Below are 6,000 nucleotides of genomic sequence, written 5' to 3'. Positions count from 1 at the left end.
CCCAGCTACCAACCTCTCCCCATAGACCAACAGAGCCTAATAGGATAGTTTGTACCTAGACGTGATGGAGATAGACACACCAACAGAAACAACCAAAGCATGCGCATCCACAACTCCCCCACCCATTCAATGTATAGATAGACAACTTTTGGAGGGGACCCTGATATATGAACCATGGGACACACTTTACTATACACAGGCCAAGAGGGTAATCAAGTATGGTCAACTTATTATATAACTATAATATATTACTATATAATTTATTTTATATTCATTTGAAAACTTATATATATTATATTTATCTACGAGTGGGAACATACTGTATATTCATCTATACATTCCATAACTTGACAAAGTGCTAAGTAAAACATGACAGTGTGCATAAGAAGATATTTCAAATGTGTGAATGTAAGGAAGAGTAGAACTACGCTAGCTTTATGCATAGCAGTTCACTGTGTATCTTACTAGGAGAAAAAACAGGCTTGAATCACAGCTAAAACCTGTGCCCAATATTTCACATTCCAAAAATAATATGTTAAGCCACAATCATCCACAACGGATTGTCTGTGATAAGAATATATCTATTTATCTCTCACGACGACAGTGTACTCAACCATATACAAAGTCAACCTCATAGGCAACAATGCAACTTTTCACTGTCACGTTCATTAGGTCACCCAACCTAAAACATTTTGAACTGAAAACTAAAATCAGCATTTCTTCCTGGACAACAGCAGGTAGTCCCTCCTGTTTCAGTCTGGTTTCTTCCATTTGGTGCCTAATAAACATGACCCTGTGCACAAGACTACCCAGTCTGTTAAAACCACACCAATTATACTTAGAACAATTTTATATAATATATCTGATATATCAGCATCTAATGTACATCTAGAGAAAGAAGAGAAGGGGAAATATTGTTGTCCCAAAATGTAAAAACATGCTTGCCAAGGGCTTTGTACCTTGTGCCAGATGAGGGAGTCATTTCAAATCGAGAAATAGAATTAAAGTGAGATTATGTCACAAATAACTGTGCGTCCCTGGATTCAAAATTCTTCATTCATCATTCAGTACTTAAACAATTGAGGAGAATATCAATAAAACTCTAATAATCATAATTATAATACAAAAATAAGAGGTGCCATCTCCATAGAATAAATCTTCAACATTTAATTCCCAAAATGCTTCATAAATGAATTAAACTCTTCTAACAATATACAAAACCATGAGGGGAATACCACAGGTAGTTATAATGTCATTCATAAAAAAACATCTCCAGTCAAATAGAGCAATGAGAGAATCTAAACGTGTCCATCCCCTGTATTAATGTGTCAGTCTCTTACCATTATCTTTCTTTGTGTTTCAATGTGTTTGTGACTGTGTTGTGTGAGCGTGTGTGTAATACCTGGTTGATTCTGTTCTTGCTTTGTTGCCTCAATGGCCTCCCCTCCCTGGCTACACTACTTCTGTAAACACAAGTTAATTTCCTGTAAAACACATACCACTTCCTCCCCACTACCCTTATCGCCAAATGCATGTCAAACAAAGGTTCTCTCCCCAATCCCCAGTCACAGCTCAAAGCAATTCAAACGCTGACCCCTGACCCTTGACACCAAAACTCAAGATCCACAGGATACGTAAGAGATAGTTGTCTAACACCCGCACCCTAACGGTCCTTGCCCCGCACCCCAATGGTGGACCTGTGAGTATGTCCAGTTGGTCCATAAAGAGTGGATCAGTGATGGAGACAGTAAACTCGAGCGCCCTAGCCATCCTCGTCTTCTCTCTGCGAGTTAAGAGCCTATAGAATAGACAAGGTTAATAAGGTTCTTTAGGAGTGATCTGAGCAGAGCTAGCCAGCAGTTTGTGCCAGCTGACCACTCGCTTCCGCACGTCCACCTTATCCAGCCAGATGTAGGCCTCTCCGATCAGGGTTCTTCTTAATGAACTTCCCCCATTGGACACCAGAAGAGCTGGACAGAGGAGAGACAAGAGTTAGACACCAGGAAGAGCTGGACAGAGGAGAGAGAAGAGTTAGAGACAGGGAGAGCTGGACAGAGGAGAGAGAAGAGTTAGACACAGGAGAGCTGGACAGAGGAGAGAGAAGATTAGACACAGGAAGAGCTGGACAGAGAAGAGAGAAGAGTTAGACACAGGGAAGAGCTGGACAGAGGAGAAAGAAGAGTTAGACACCGATGAAGAGCGGACAGAGCAGAGAGAAGAGTTAGACACAGGGAAGAGCTGGACAGAGGAGAGAGAGAGTTAGACGACTGGGAAGAGGTGACAAGAGGAGAGAGAAGAGTTAGACACAGGAAAGCTGGACAGAGGAGAGAGAAGAGTTAGACACAGGGAAGAGCTGGACAGAGGAGAGAGAAGAGTTAGACACAGGGAAGAGCTGGAAGAGGAGAGAGAAGAGTTAGACACAGGAAGAGCTGGACAGAGAGAGAGAAGATGTTAGACACAGGAAGAGCTGGACAGAGCAGAGAGAAGAGTTAGAACACAGCGAAGAGCTGACAGAGGCAGAGAGAAGAGTTAGACACCATGAGAGCTGGACAGAGCAGAGAAGAGAGTAGGACACAGAAGAGCTGGACAGAGAGAGAGAAGAGTTAGACACATGTAAGAGCTGGACAGAGGAGAGAGAAGAGTTAGACTACAGGGAAAGAGCTGGACAGACCAGTAGAGCTGCCGGCCTACTCGATTTATGAACTTTCTGTCACAATAGTTCATATCCAGCGTGACACACAGAGCATGTGATTATAGTGGGCAGCAGTACAGCACACACACAAGCATCCTACGTATTATACTTTAAGTGACATATAACAGTATCTAAGACAAGAAAAGAGATGCACGATGTAAATAGACATTCAGGCAGCAGGCAGGACAGACAGACCTGCAGAGAGGTGGCCGTGGGGTTCATGCAGAATCTGAAGGTCTCGTTGAAGGAGGCTCGCGTCGTGACGACATACCCGGTCTTCTTCTGATGATCCTCTTCTGGGTCGCAATGTTCACCACATACAGCTTCACATAGAGGGCTGTAGACACACACACACACATGCACTCATATTAAACACACACTACATTTGTCACAAAAGAGTTATCTTCTATTTTCTGAAACAGTGTGTGTGTGTGTGTGTCTGTGTGTTTGTGTGTGTGGCGTTGCGATGTGCTGTGTCGTGGTGCTGTGTGTGTGTGTGTACCTGTAATTCACATGTATCTGTACCATTTGAGTGTCTCGTTGTGTGCGAGCGAATGTGTATCGACATGATGTGTTAAACGTGTGTTGTGTGTGTACATGTTTGTGTGTAATGTAACATGTGCATATAGCAGTACCTGGCAAGTGGTCTGGAGACTTGAACTTGTAGGTGATTTTCTGCACTAAGAAAATCTCCAACACCAGCTGGTCTCCCTCTGTCTTCAGCTCCTTCCTCAGAGCTATCTTGATTCTCCCATTACCTGGGTCTACCTACACATACACATACCACAACACATTACACACACGTTAATACATACACCGGTGGACGTCGGTGCCGTTTAAGATGAGGGAGGACGATTTTTTTTCATGAGCATGGCCTTATTCTATTACAGCATGTTGGATGACTGTCATTATCATTCCATTCACCCAGTTCAATATAACAGCAATAGGTTTAGCTACTACATGATACTACAATTTTCCCTGTACCCATCATGAGGTTGCTAGAACCTAGTCTGTGAATGCAAGTTTACAGGTCGAGAGAAATTTGAGCAATCAAAGTGACAGACATTGACACATTCACTCTTGCCTGCCTCTAGCTGAGCTAGGGTATCATTAGGTCCAACAGTTGAATATGAGAGTTTTCATTCGACAAATTCAGGTATGTTGATCCCCGTTTCGTTCCGTTTGCTTCTGTTTAAGAAATGTTTTTTCACAGAATCGGCGGAATGAATACCCGTGATCACATGCACAGATTCACTTTGATCCCTTTGATCGTTGTGTAATCCCTTACCACATCTACGTGCTCTCCTCCTCTCACCTTTTCCCTTCGCTTGTGGACTTCAGTGCACAACACATTAGCCGCCTGTGACCAGGCAAAAAAATCCAAGCCAAACCTTCATATCATAACCAGTAACTGCTACACACAGCCTACATCGTTGTCACCATATTAACGTCATAGTCAACATAGCTACTAGAACTAATGCGTTAGTAAACCCGCTATAATCATGCAGTACAGTGTACAGTCAACAGCAAGCAGTTTAGCAGTTACACCCGGGCCCCTGTGGCAATAAATGAATAGAAAAAAAACGTACCTTAACTTGGAAAATTCCAGTGTTGGATAGCCATATCCAGCTAGCTAACATTGCATCCCTCTCTGTTTGAGCCGGTTTGTTGAGTAGGCTAAACTAGCTAGCTGCATTCGCTAGCTAAGTGAAAGTGAAAAAAATACAACTAAATATATCACTCTCTCCTTCATTTTTAAGAAATTAATTTGTTCAAAACTGTTCAACTATTGTCTTTCTCTTTGAGTCAACTATTCACCACATTTTGTGCACTGCAGTGCTAGCTAGTGTATTTTATGCTTTCAGTACTAGATTAATTCTCTCATCCTTTGATTGGGTGGACAACATGTCAGTTCATACTAAATTCAAAATCAAATCAAATCAAATTTTATTAGTCACATACACATGGTTAGCAGATGTTAATGCGAGTGTAGCGAAATGCTTGTGCTTCTAGTTCCGACAATGCAGTATAATAACCAACAAGAATCTAACCTAGACAATTCCACAACTACTACCTTATACACACACACAAGTTTAAAGGGATAAAAATATGTACATAAAGATTATGAGATGAGTGGTGGTACAGAACGGCATGGCAAGATGCAGTAGATGGTATAGAGTACGGTATATACATATGAATGAGTACTGTAGGGTATGAAACATAAACGTCGATAGTTTTTAAGTGGCTAGTGGTACATGTATTACATAAAGATGGCAAGATGCAGTAGATGATATAGAGTACAGTATATACATATGAATGGGTAATGTAGGGTATGTTAACATATATTAAGTGGCATTGTTTTAATTGGCTAGTGTACATTTTTTACATAATTTCCATCAATTCCCATTTTTAAAGTTGGCTGGAGTTGAGTCAGTATGTTGCAGCGGCCGCTAAATGTTAGTGGTGGCTGTTTAACAGTCTGATGGCCTTGAGATAAAAGCTGTTTTCAGTCTCTCTCGCGCCTGCTTTTATGCACCTGTACTGACCTCGCCTTCTGGATTAGCGGGTGAAAGCAGTGGCTGTGGGTGTTTGTCTTGATGATCCTTATGGCCTTTCCTTGTACATCGGGTGGTGTAGGTGTCCTGAGGAGAGGCCGAGGCCTCTGAAATACCGTTGCAAGCCAGTTAGTTTGCCCCGTGGATGCGTTCAGACGTCACTACCCTTTGGAGAGCCTTATGTGTGGCGGAGCTATTGCACACAGCGGTCAGGTGATACAGCCCGACAGGATGCTCTCGATTGTGCATCTGTAGAAGTTGTGAGTGCTTTGGGTGACAAGCCGAATTTCTTCAGCCTCCTAGGTGAAGAGGCGGCTCTGCGCCTTCTTCACAACGCTGTCTGCTGTAGGTGACCAATTCCGTTTGTCCGTGATGTGAACACCGAGGAACTTAAAACTTTCCACCCTCCACTACTGACCGCGCGATGTGGATAGGTCTCCCTCTGCTGTTTCCTGAAGTCCACAATCATCTCCTGTGTTTGTTGACGTTGAGTGTGAAGTTATTTTCCTGACACCACACTCGAGGGCCCTCACCTCCCCCTGTAGGCCGTCTCGTCGTTGTTGGTTAATTCAAGCCTACCACTTGTAGTGTCATCCGCAAACTTGTGATATTGAGTTGGAGGCGTGCATGGCCACGCAGTCGTGTGGTGAACAGGGATACAGGAGAGGGCTCAGAACGCACCTTGTGGGGCCCCAGTGGTTAGAGATCAGCGGGTGGAGATGTTTACCTACCCTCACCACCTGGGGGCGGCCC

At 43.2% G+C, this 6,000-nt stretch overlaps 1 pseudogene; it reads right to left on the bottom strand.

The window, feature by feature from the left end:
* Positions 1 to 6,000, bottom strand: part of LOC111955499 (protein piccolo-like) — an 85,642-nt pseudogene that overhangs the window by 3,204 nt on the left and 76,438 nt on the right.

The sequence above is a fragment of the Salvelinus sp. IW2-2015 genome, linkage group LG3, assembly GCF_002910315.2.
Source record: "Salvelinus sp. IW2-2015 linkage group LG3, ASM291031v2, whole genome shotgun sequence".
Classification (NCBI taxonomy): domain Eukaryota; kingdom Metazoa; phylum Chordata; class Actinopteri; order Salmoniformes; family Salmonidae; genus Salvelinus; species Salvelinus sp. IW2-2015.
The sequence above is the reverse complement of the archived record's forward strand: the minus strand, read 5'-3'. Positions and strand labels throughout refer to the sequence as shown.